The 13,508-nt window shown below is 43.4% G+C and overlaps 1 protein-coding gene across 1 annotated transcript in view; it reads right to left on the bottom strand.

Moving 5' to 3' along the window:
• Positions 1-13,508, bottom strand: part of LOC126299002 (endoplasmic reticulum protein SC65-like) — a 419,949-nt gene that overhangs the window by 139,562 nt on the left and 266,879 nt on the right. The gene's annotated exons all lie outside the window — the stretch shown is intronic.

Here is a 13,508-nt window from a genome sequence, read left to right on the forward strand (position 1 = left end):
CTTATAATGTGTAAGTATTCGTGAATGAGGACCGAGTGTGAAATACTTCTCGTCTTCCCGCCACTTTCTGAAATTTCAGGAAGTCATTTACAATCTAGTGAAAAATACGATTTCACTTATGTAAAATTAATTATGATATTTATGGTAATCAATATTTATTTGAGATGGAATGCGACTTTACCTTTATTTGAAAATAAATTTCGCAAATAACGGTTTCTGCATATATTGTCTTGTTCACGTCCGTTAGTATACCACAGATTATTTATTTTCAAATTTTCACAGAGTTAAATCCATACTCCACAACGTCATATCTTCAACCTAACCAATTTAGTGAGTGTGCGCCTTGCAGAAAAAACTTCTTTCGCTAAACATATCTATTCTAATACGACATATTTTTACTGACGAAGAGGGAGAGTTCCGTTAGTTCTTTACTACACAATCAGGGTTATGACGGGCGTGACTTGCTGGATATCACTTGTATGGAGACCCTGGAGATTCAAAATGAAAATAAGTATTTCTGCACTCAATAAACACACAATCCTTTCACCTACAGACACGAAGTATGGCGTGTTAAGGAGCGCAAAATAAAATACATATGTAATAGCAATTTTAATTGTTGAAATGGTTCAGATGGCTCTGAGTACTATGGGACTTAACATCTGAGGTCATCAGTCCCCTAGAACTTAGAACTACTTAAACCTAAGTAACCTAAGGACACCACCACACCCATGCCCGAGGCAGGATTCGAACCTGCGACCGTAGCAGCAGCGCGGTTCCGGACTGAAGCGCCTAGAACCGCTCGGTGACAACGGCCGACCCAATTTGAATTGTCATACTGCTGCGCAGTGTGTTATATTTTGAAACTTCTTGGCAAATTAGAGGTCTGTGCCTGACTAGAACTCGAAACATATCATCAGCCTTTCACTTACAGGTTGTCTTGTGAGCGCTTCTCAACTACCGGCCTCCGCTCTTACTGAACTCCTCAGAAGCTCCCCACAACACTATAGACTCGCACTCCTAGGACAACGTAGTGTCTTACTCAGCCACACGGCTGATATTGAAATTAAATTAATTTGCTTCTGGTGGAGAGTGTCGCGAGTTAGTCATTTTTGGCAAGTAGATATTGCGTGCTGGGAACTTGACTTCAACATTTAGTGTGCAGTTCGACATCAAATCATCTATCTCGAAGTGACTGTTTAGGTTTTCGGCTCATAATATTGTCCTATAAGACACAAACTTTTAGCTCTTAGGATATGATGAAGTCAAACTTCCCTCTATATCTACACTTCCGACGCAGTTAGCGCCTCAGTATCATTGAATGTCCGTGTGTAGTTTGTAAAAAATGGCATCGAGCCAATAACAAGTTGACGCTTGGATTCAGCCCATGAGGGAAGCTCGGGTGGCTGAACTCGGAGGCTTTCCGGAGAAAATCAGGTGAAGAAGTTCTTATTTTGGTTCGACAAACCATTCTAGGAATTAGAAAATGAACAACACAGACATCAACCCACGATATACGAAAGAGTGATGAGAAGAAATACACTGACAATCCAAAACATTATGAGCACTTGCTTAACAGCTTGTTTTTCCGTCTTTGGAACGAAATACGTCACTGATTCTGCGTAACATGGATCCAACAGTTTGTTGGTAGGCTTTTGGAGGTATATGGTATTAGGTGTCAACGCACAGGTTATGTAATTCGCGTAAATACCTGGCCGCTGATTTGCGTACGCGGTGATGGCGGCCGGTAGCAACCAAGATGGCTCTATAGCATTTACACTACTGGCCATTTAAATTACTACACCAAGAAGAAATGCAGATGATAAACGGGTATTCATTGAACAAATATATTATACTAGAACTGACATGTGGTTACATTTTCAAGCAATTTTGGTGCATAGATCCTGAGAAATCAGTACACACAACAACCACCTCTGGCCGTAATAACGGCCTTGGTACGTCTGGGCATTGAGTCAAACAGAGCTTGAATGGCGTGTACAGGTACAGCTGCCCATGCAGCTTCTACACGATACCACAGTTCATCAAGAGTAGTCTCTGGCTTACTGTGACGAGCCAGTTGCTCGGCCACCATTGACCAGACGTTTTAAACTGGTGACATATCTGGAGAATTTGCTGACCAGGGCAGCAGTCGAACATATTTTCTGTATCCAGAAAGGCCCATACAGGACCTGCAACATTCGGTCATGCATTATCCTGCTGAAATGTAGGCTTTCACAGGGATCGAATGAAGAGTAGAGCCACTGGTCGTAACACATCTGAAATGTAACGTCCACTGTTCAAAGTGCCGTCATTGCGAACAAGGGCTGACGGGGCGTGTTACCGATGGCACCCCATACCATCACACCGGGTGATACGCCAGTATGGCGATGACGAATACACGCTTCCAATGTGCGTTCACCGCGATGTCGCCAAACACTGATGAGACCATCATGATGCTGTAAACAGAACTTGGATTCATCCGAAAAAATGACATTTTGCCATTCGTGCACTCAGGTTCGTCGTTGAGTACACCATGGCAGGCGCTCCTGTCTGTGATGCAGCGTCAAGGGTATGTTGGTATGCTGGTGAAAACGTCGTCGAACTGTTCTTGCAGATGGTTGTTGTCTTCCATACGTCCCCATCTGTTGAATCAGGGATCGAGACGTGGCTGCACGATACGTTACAGCCATGCGAATGAGATGCCTGTCATCTCGACTGCTAGTGATACGAGGCCGTTGAGATCCAGGACGGCGTTCTGCATTACCCTCCTGAACCCACCGATTCCATGTTCTGCTAACAGTCATTGGATCTCGACCAACGCGAGCAGCAATGTCGCGATACGATAAACCGCAATCGCGATAGGCTACAATTCTACCTTTATCAAAGTCGGATACGTGATGGTACGCATTTCTGCTCCTTACACGAGGCTTCACAAAAACGTTTCACAAGGCAACGCCGGTCAGCTGCTGTTTGTGTATGAGAAATCGGTTGGAAACTTTCCTCATGACAGCACGTTGTAGGTGTCGCCACCGGCACCAACCTTGTGTGAATGCTTTGAAAAGCTAATGATTTTCACATCACAGCATCTTGTTCCTGTCGGTTAAATTTCGCGTCTGTAGCACGTCATCTTCGTTGTGTAGCAATTTTAATGGCCAGCCGTGTACTATCACCAGTGGGGAAGACATGAAACATGAAGGGATGCTGATGATTCTTAGTAATGTTCACCTAATACACGACTATCATTGTGTCTTTAATTAATAGCGCAGTTCCAGTGGGAGCTCATGTGCATGTTCCCCATCGCATAATACTCCCTTCACAGGCCTGTATCTGTGGCGCGGTGAATGTTTCGAGCATCCGTTTGCTTGGATGACTGCGTATCCGGACACGCCAGTTGCGATGATCCCCTACCCACTGCAATCGTAACTGACTGTGTCGTTGGGTCAAAATGGGAACACGTAGGGGTCAACTGCTGCCAAGCCCAATGTTCGACACTGCACACCAAAAGATAAACTCCAAAAACCATGAGGCTGCACCAGTAATGTACACTATCGTCAAAATGCCACGTTGCAACCTATCCACTTTTACATAAAGGGCAAGCCGTGCAGTGATGAGGCGTGGGCGTCCGACATCTTGTAACCTACAAGTGATTTCACCGTCCTTCTACCACATTCCATAGATGCGCACGACAGCAGCACGCGATCAGGCAACCAGCTTCGCCGCTTACCGCGCCACGTGCTGCTAAATAAGGTACAGGGTGTTTCAAAAATGACCAGTATATTTGAAACGGCAATAAAAACTAAACGAGCAGCGATAGAAATACACCGTTTGTTGCAATATGGTTGGGACAACAGTACATTTTTAGGCGGACAAACTTTCGAAATTACAGTAGTTACAATTTTCAACAACAGATGGCGCTGCAAGTGATGTGAAATATATAGAAGACAACGCAGTCTGTGGGTGCGCCATTCTGTACGTCGTCTTTCTGCTGTAAGCGTGTTCTGTTCACAACGTGCAAGTGTGCTCTGGACAACATGGTTTATTCCTTAGAACAGAGGATTTTTCTGGTGTTGGAATTCCACCGCCTAGAACACAGTGTTGTTGCAACAAGACGAAGTTTTCAACGGAGGTTTAATGTAACCAAAGGACCGAAAAGCGATACAATAAAGGATCTGTTTGAAAAATTTCAACAGACTGGGAACGTGACGGATGAACGTGCTGGAAAGGTAGGGCGACCGCGTACGGCAACCACAGAGGGCAACGCGCAGCTAGTGCAGCAGGTGATCCAACAGCGGCCTCGGGTTTCCGTTCGCCGTGTTGCAGCTGCGGTCCAAATGACGCCAGCGTCCACGTATCGTCTCATGCGCCAGAGTTTACACCTCTATCCATACAAAATTCAAACGCGGCAACCCCTCAGCGCCGCTACCATTGCTGCATGAGAGACATTCGCTAACGATATAGTGCACAGGATTGATGACGGCGATATGCATGTGGGCAGCATTTGGTTTACTGACGAAGCTTGTTTTTACCTGGATGGCTTCGTCAATAAACAGAACTGGCGCATATGGGGAACCGAAAAGCCCCATGTTGCAGTCCCATCGTCCCTGCATGCTCAAAAAGTACTGGTCTGGGCCGCCATTTCTTCCAAAGGAATCATTGGCCCATTTTTCAGATCCGAAACGATTACTGCATCACGCTATCTGGACATTCTTCGTGAATTTGTGGCGGTACAAACTGCCTTAGACGACACTGCGAACACCTCGTGGTTTATGCAAAATGGTGCCCGGCCACATCGCACGGCCGACGTCTTTAGTTTCCTGAATGAATATTTCGATAATCGTGTGATTGCTTTGGGCTGTCCGAAACATACAGGAGGTGGCGTGGATTTGCCTCCCTATTCGCCAGGCATGAACCCCTGTGACTTCTTTCTGTGGGGACACTTGAAAGACCAGGTGTACCGCCAGAATCCAGAAACAATTGAACAGCTGAAGCAGTACATCTCATCTGCATGTGAAGCCATTCCGCCAGACACGTTGTCAAAGGTTTCGGGTAATTTCATTCAGAGACTACGCCATATTATTGCTACGCATGGTGGATATGTGGAAAATATCGTACTATAGAGTTTCCCAGACCGCAGCGCCATCTGTTGTTGACAATTGTAACTACTTTAATTTCGAAAGTTTGTCTGCCTGACAATGTACTGTTGTCCCAAGCATATTGCAACAAACGGTGTATTTCTATCGCTGCTCGTTTAGTTTGTATTGCCGTTTCAAATATACCGGTCATTTTTGAAACACCCTTTCCAGGCAGCCTTCTGTCTTTCGGTGGGCAGTGGTCATATTGTATTGGCTCATCTCAGTACTTAAAAATCTTCGACTAAAAACACATCAAGCAGAGTTAGCTCCTTTTTAGATGAGAAAAGTATTATTACCAACCACAATGGGCTGCCAGGAATAGGGAAAACTGTAAATAACGTTTGAAATAATTATTGACTGTATTTTTGCAAATGATATCTCGTTTAATTAAAAAAGGTAGCATACGCTGTAACGCACATCAAAGCGTGTTGCACCATTGACACATTTAGAGTATGGGCAAGAGTCAGGAAGTGAGATAGATTTTTCAAAATGTTTGGCTATACACAGTGATGAGTATTTAAGTTGGAGAAAACACATTACGGTATCTCTTAAAAATTAATATCAGCTGTTTTTCCATATCTTGTCATTATAAGTCTTTTAGAGAAGCAAATCAGAGAGTTAACGTGGTTACTTTGATTCAATAGTGACATAATATTCTGACCTAATTAATCTGAAAGAACCAAATTTTGATTGGGCTAAAGCCTGATATTGGAATGTTTGGTAACCCGTGAGATCGTCTTGTAGATAAATGGTCAAAGAATTAAATACATTGCCTGCCAAAACAAAGTGGAACACCCACAAGACAGGGTTGAACGTCAATGTAACTGAGTAAACACACACACCATCGGCGGCTATATAAATGATTATGTAATACACTGGCATAGGTAGAAGGCCACTTCACTGCATTGCTGTTGTTAACGTTTAGCGTTGTTCGAGGCCTGGTAGGATATATAAGGGGCGTAAACAATGTCAGATGTTGATTCATCTCTGTAAAGGACGTGGAGACGACATGTACACGCGCTATACAACATTGTTAACATCTGACATACACTGGTGCTCAGAAATTAAGGATAATGCTGGTAAATGGTGAAACAACGCTCTGATGGGCGGTTTGTGGGTTTAAATCATCTCGGGGTATGACCATGCGGTGCATTTGACCTGCAGTCGTCGCACGGTGGCGCTGGCAGCAGTCCACATCAGCAGAGGTGTGTTGGTGCATGTCAGAGTACGGTGCATCGAGTAAGTGTGCAGCCGTTTTCAGACGTGCTAATGTGGGGACTGTGAGTTGAAAATGGCTCAAAGAACACATATTGATGACTTTATGAGGGGTAGGATACTAGGGCGACTGGAGGCTGGTGAAACACAGCAGATCGTAACACGGGCCCTCCGTGTACCACAAAGTGTGATTATGGCAGACAGGAAACGAGTCCAGGCGCTACAGTACGGGACGTCCACAGTCTACAACACTACAAGAAGACCGATATCTCACCATCAGTGCCCGCAGACGGCCACGGAGTACTGCAGGTAGCCTTTCGCAGGACCTTACCGCAGCCACTGGAACAGTTGTCTCCAGACACACAGTCCACAGACGACTGAACAGACATGGTTTATTCGCCTGGAGACCTGCAAGGTGCATTCCACTGAGCCCTGGTCACAGGAGAGTCCGTAGAGCCTGGTGTCAAGAACACAATACATGGCCATTGGAACAGTGGTCCCAGGTTATGTTCACCGACGAGCCCAGGTATAGTCTGAACAGTGATTCTCGCTGGGTTTTCATCTGGCTTGAACCAGGAATCAGATACTAACCCCTTAATGTCCTTGAAAGGGACCTGTATGGAGGTCGTGGTTTGATGGTGTGAGCTGGGATTATGATTGGTGCACGTACACCCCTGCATGTCTTTGACAGAGGAACTGTAACAGGTCAGGTATATCGGGACGTCTTTTGCACCAGTATGTCCGCCTTTTCAGGGGTGCAGTGAGTCCCTCCTTCGTCCTGATGGATGATAACGCACGGACCTACCGAGCTGCCATCGTGGAGGAGTACCTTGAAACAGGAGATATCAGGCGAATGGAGTGGCCTGCCTGTTCTCCAGACCTAAACCCCATTGAGCTCGTCTGGGATGCTTTCGGTCGATGTATCACTGCACTTCTTCAGACTCCTAGGACACTTCAAGAGCTCCGACAGGCACTGGTGCGAGAATGGGAGGCTACAGCCCAGCAGCTGCTCGAATACCTGATCCAGTGTATGCAACCCGTTGTGCGGCCTGTGTACGTGTACATGGTGATCATATCCCATATTGACGTCGGGGTACATGCGCAGGAAACAGTGGAGTTTTGTAGCACATTTGTTTCGGACGGTTTTCTCACCTCATCACCAATACTGTGGACTTACAGATCTGTGTCGTGTGTGTTTCCTATGTGCCTATGCTATTAGCGCCAGTTTTGTGTAGTACATGTTGTGTGGCGCCACATTCTGCAATTATCCGTAATTTATGAGCATGAGTGTAGTTTTGAAGCTGACTCATTGTGGGTCACAATTTGGCTGGTGGACCGGATTGTGCAATATCGAAATTTGTGAGGCATTCGAATGTGACAGATGCGCCATGTTGCACTGGTTCAAATGGCTCTGAGCACTATGGGACTTAATATCTATGGTCATACGTCCCCTAGAACTTAGAACTACTTAAACCTAACTAACCTAAGGACATCACACAACACCCAGCCATCACGAGGCAGAGAAAATCCCTGACCCCGCCGGGAATCGAACCCGGGAACTCGGGCGTGGGAAGCGAGAACGCTACCGCACGACCACGAGCATGTTGCACTAAATGCCGGCCGGTGTGGCCGTGCGGTTCTAGGCGCTTCAGTCTGGAACCGCGTGACTGCTACGGTCGCAGGTTCGAATCCTGCCTCGGGCATGGATGTGTGTGATGTCCTTAGGTTAGTTAGGTTTAAGTAGTTCTAAGTTCTAGGGGACTGATGACCACAGATGTTAAGTCCCATAGTGCTCAGAGCCATTTTTTGCACTGCATGACCACCACAAGGGAGAAGCGACGTCTTGTACACCAAGCACATCGTAATGCGTTCAAATCTGCGCCTACCATCTGAGAACAAGTAATTTAACATTCTATTTTTTACCGTATCAGCTGAACTTCCCCGAATGACTATTGTATGCGAGTATGGCGCCAACATTGGGAGAATTCCCATTTTTCCATTCTTTAGGAAAGGCACGTCGGTGCTACTCCTGGCGTCAAGCCGTGGCGAGACATCGGGTACGACTTGACGTCAGGGCTGGTAGTGATTGAGGAAACTCTGACGGCACAATGTACGTCACGCACCCTCATGTGTTACCCCTCATGCGACAGTTTCGTGGTACCATTTTTCAACATGACAATACTCGTCCTCAGATGTCACATGTCTCTCTAAACTGTCTGCATGCTCCTGAGGCTAACAACATCCCCAGATCTGTCCGGTTCAGAAGGCTTTCTAGCATCTGAAAAGAGTGTTTTTTTTTGCGTTTTACAGTATGCAGGGACTGAATCTGTTGTTACAGTGTAACGTGCGGTCCGTATTTAGTTCCATTGTAATCCTCCAAGTGATAATAACATACGTAGATGGTATTGTGAGTTTGAAGACACCGGCTGTCTTTGCGAAGCGAAAAATACGGGACGGCCAAGAGTGACCGAAGAATGTGTTGAACGAGAGATGTCTTCACGTGTAGCCACAAGAAATCAAATCAGAAGGCTAGAAGGCTACTCGTGAAATAGCCATTCCAGTGACATATCTTTAGAGACTTTTAAGGAGATGCTTACAACTAAGTCCTTATTGTTAGCAGTTGTTACAAGCAGTAGAGCCTACAGAATACAGTTTACATGCCATCTTTGCAATCAAAATGTTGGTGCATGACGATGAAGGTTTTCTAGATCGTGTCGTCGTCAATTATGAATCGACATTTCACCTAAGTGGAAATGTGAACACACATAATGTATGCATCTGGGGGTCGCAAACCCCCATGACATGGTACAGCTGCAACGAGACTCGTCTGACTGTATATTTTTTGTGCCATATCCCGGATGAAAGTTTATGGGCCTTTCTTTTTCGGTAAAGCAACTGTAACAGGTGTTTCTTATCGTGATGAGCTAGAACTATGGCTCTTTTCTCAAGTGGATGAAGGTGAACCACAGAATGTTGTACCTGACCGCTGGGTGAGCTGGAAGGTATCGGATGACAGAGCTTGTTTCGCATGGCCTCTACGTTCTCCCGATTTAAATCTATGAGATTTTTACCTCTGGGGCTTCACAGACCATGTGTATATGCCTGCTCTACTAGCCGTTATAGCCTACTTAAGAAACAGGACTGAAGCTGTTGTTGTAACAATTACTCCAGTCACACTGATCAAGGTTTGGGAAGAACTCGTCTACCGAAACGACGTGTGCCGAGTGACGAATGGTGCTCACATTGAACACTTCTAAGAAAAACTGTTTTAGTTTCTCTTTCATTTGCCGTGTTACTTATAACCGTAAGTTGAATGTAATAAATGCTACAAAGATTTAAAATTTCAACATTCATTTTGGAAGATCCGTTATTACAGCTGGGAAGGAATAATGCCAACAATAATCACAATACTAGAAGAAAAAACGCCCATAAACAATCTTAATTTAAACTGACTTAGTTTCAGAATGGGGCGAATAAAGCTGCTACCAAAATATTTGCTCACTTACCGTATGGAAGAAAGTACCTGAGAATCTAAATGTCATAGCGAACTAAAAAGTTCCTTCAGGATAACTCCTTGTGTTCCATAAATAAGTTTTTATTTAGAAACCAATGGTTTATTTAGTCCACAAATATTAAACACTACTTTTAGTAGTAGACCAAATTTCTTTTCTGTTATGTGACAATATCTGTAAACTACCAGCATGAAACTTTATTTAAATAAAAAGTAAGTTAATAAACCGTAAATTGTGTCGTTTCACATCATTACAATACACAATACCATTCATCCTTGGAACTTGGAGCTAACTACAACGGATCCGGAAGACTTGCTCCCCGTACCAACTCTAAGGCTTCACTGTTCACAGAGGAGATGCAAACAATTGCTGTTTATTACAACACAGTCGCGGTGAATGTCAGCCGTATGTAAGGCGAAAGAAAGATCTACACGGTGTAAGATACAGACTCGTAATTTTGTAAGCAAGCAGAGTGTCAGTAACTGATATTTAAGCCGGCTGCGGTGGTCTCGCGGTTAAGGCGCTCAGTCCGGAACCGCGTGACTGCTACGGTCGCAGGTTCGAATCCTGCCTCGGGCATGGATGTGTGTGATGTCCTTAGGTTAGTTACGTTTAAGTAGTTATAGTTCTAGGGGACTGATGACCACAGCTGTTAAGTCCCATAGTGCTCAGAGCCATTTTTTGAACTGATATTTAAGAGTCATTTCCTGTTGTAAAGATCACAGTATGTAGTGAAAACGAAGTTATATCTGGCGTTCCCCAGAGAAGTGTGATAGGCCTTTGGGAAAATAGGAAAAATACAGTATCGAGGTACTTGAGATGTGCTTTTATAGAAGATTGCTGTGCGCTGATAAGATAAAGAGATTTTCCGCAGAATCTGTGAGAAAATAGTGTGGGGAAAAACGGTAACTATTGGAAGGAACAGGACTATAGAACATGTGTTAAGACGTCAGGGAATAATTGGAAGGGACCGCAGGGAGCAAATACTGTGAAGAGAGACAGATATTTCAATATATTCAACAAATAACAAATGATGTAGGAGACAATATCTTAGATTATTTGAAGGTCATCCCATCTTTTACCATCTTGAAAAGTTATCAAGTCGAAATGAATTACAAAACGATTTAGACAAGATATCTAAATGGTTCGAAAAGTTGCAGTTGAGCCTGAATAATAATAATGTGAGATCTTCCACGTGAATATTAAGAGAACTCATTTGACTTCCTTCTGTGCGATAAAAGACACGAATTTAGAAGTTCTTGTTTCAACTGAATATCTACAGATTGCAGTTAGGAACAATTTAAATAGGAACAATCATATAAAAATGTTGTATGGAAGGACACTCAAACACTGTTATTAACAGAACTCGTAGGAATAGCAACTAATCCACTGAAAAAATTACTTCCACTGCACCAGTCCCTCCACTTCTAGAGTACTGCTATGCGGTGTGGGATCCTTACCAGAGAGGATTGTTAGAAGGCACTGAAAAAGTTCTAATAAGGGTGTCTTATTTTGTGTTATCATTTAGTAAGGGAGAGAGTGTCACGAATATGGTAAGCTAGTTAGTATCGCAATCATTAAAGCCAAGGTCATTTCTAATGCGGCGAAGATTAATCTTTCCATTGAATTTCACTCTGTAACTTTCAACTCTGAATGGCGAAATATTTTGTTGCCTCCGCCTTCCATAGAGAGGAATGACCATTGCGATAAAAACAAAAGAAACAAGAGATTGCACTGAAAGAATAAGGTGTTCATTTACTCCATGCTCTCTTCGGGAGCAGAATGGTAGAGACGTAGGAATCGCACAGATTAGATTGCCATCAAATTTAACATAAAAATTAGGGACCCCGTAGGAAACAAAGTGAAAGAATTATGAAACCTTGGAAGCAAAAGGACGCATTACGAATGAAGCGAAGAGAACGTGCGAAGCAGATGCAAACAGACAAAGAGAGCATTTTTTGACAAAATAAGTGTACTATAACTAAGTATAGACAACGCGGAACTGCTGAGGACGCTCGTCTGCAGCACAGCATAGTATTTACATGAATTAAAGACTCTGGGAAAATGGGGAAAATACAGTATCGAGGTGCTTGAGATGTGCTTTTATAGAAGATTGCTGTACGCTGATAAGATAAAGAGGTTTTCCGCAGAATCTGTGAGAAAATAGTGTGGGGAAAAACGGTAACTATTGGAAGGAACAGGACTATAGAACATGTGTTAAGACATCAGGGAATAATTGGAAGGAACCGCAGGGAGCAAATACTTTGAAGAGAACAGATATTTCAATGTATTCAACAAATAACTGAGAAGTAGGTGCATCTCTGAAATGAAGAGGTTGGCGCAGGAGAGTAAATCGTGGCCGTCACATCAAATCAATCAGTACAAGAATTTCATTTTCTTGATCGAGGTATGTCAGGGAATTCATTACATAGGAGTTATTATATAGCCTGTTTTGATTAACAAGGGCACAATAAGGCAATCGGATTTTTGTAATTCTTTATATTTATAGTATGTAGAGTTCAGAACTCAAACATCAATCGTACTCAGCAGTTCGATGTATTTCTAAAAAATTGTCGAGAAAATCGACTTTGAAGTTTTCCGAACGTCTTTAGTACCTTAAATCGGCTACTACCTCATCATCATCATCATCATCATCATTTAAGATTGATTATGGCTTTCAGCGTTCAGTCTGGAGCATAGCCCCCTTATAAAATTCCTCTATGTTCCCCTATTCAGTGCTAACATTGGTGCCTCTTCTGATGTTAAACCTATTACTTCAAAATCATTCTTAACCGAATCCAGGTACCTTCTCCTTGGTCTGCCCCGACTCCTCCTACCCTCTACTGCTCAACCCATGAGTCTCTTGGGTAACCTTGCTTCTCCCATGCGTGTAACATGACCCCACCATCTAAGCCTGTTCGCCCTGACTGCTACATCTATAGAGTTCATTCCCAGTTTTTCTTTGATTTCCTCATTGTGGACACCCTCCTGCCATTGTTCCCATCTACTAGTACCTGCAATCATCCTAGCTACTTTCATATCCGTAACCTCAACCTTGTTGATAAGGTAACCTGAATCCACCCAGCTTTCACTCCCATACAACAAAGTTGGTCGAAAGATTGAACGGTACATAGATAACTTAGTCTTGGTACTGACTTCCTTCTTGCAGAAGAGAGTAGATCGTAGGTGACTACCTTTTTTTGCAGAAATCGCTCGGGCATTCGTGAGAAATGAGTATGTGAAGCAACGGTGAACCTTAGTAAAATGGTTGGAAGACTGTCTGAGTACATCTTCTTTCTAATATACATCCGGTGTTTTAATCACTACCACCTTAATTGGCTGATTTTTCGAAAGGCAGCGTGGCTACGTAGTACTGTGTTTGCCTGAAATGTGAGTGGCCAAGTTTCGATTGCTGACCGTGGTCGATTTTTAAACAAAGGTGCTCCATGAAGGATAAAATACATAAAGACGAAACAAAATTAATTTGTAATTTTTTTAAATTTAAATGTTTTATTAACAATCTTTTCTAAAAGAGCGGTAATTAAGAATTTATATTTGCTATAAAAACTGGATTTAGTATGCGACATGTCTTTAGAAGTAAGAAGACGTGCATTTTTCAGAATCATACATTTATATATGTGTTAATTAGCAT

This window comes from Schistocerca gregaria, chromosome X (assembly GCF_023897955.1).
Source record: "Schistocerca gregaria isolate iqSchGreg1 chromosome X, iqSchGreg1.2, whole genome shotgun sequence".
In the NCBI taxonomy this organism is placed as follows: domain Eukaryota; kingdom Metazoa; phylum Arthropoda; class Insecta; order Orthoptera; family Acrididae; genus Schistocerca; species Schistocerca gregaria.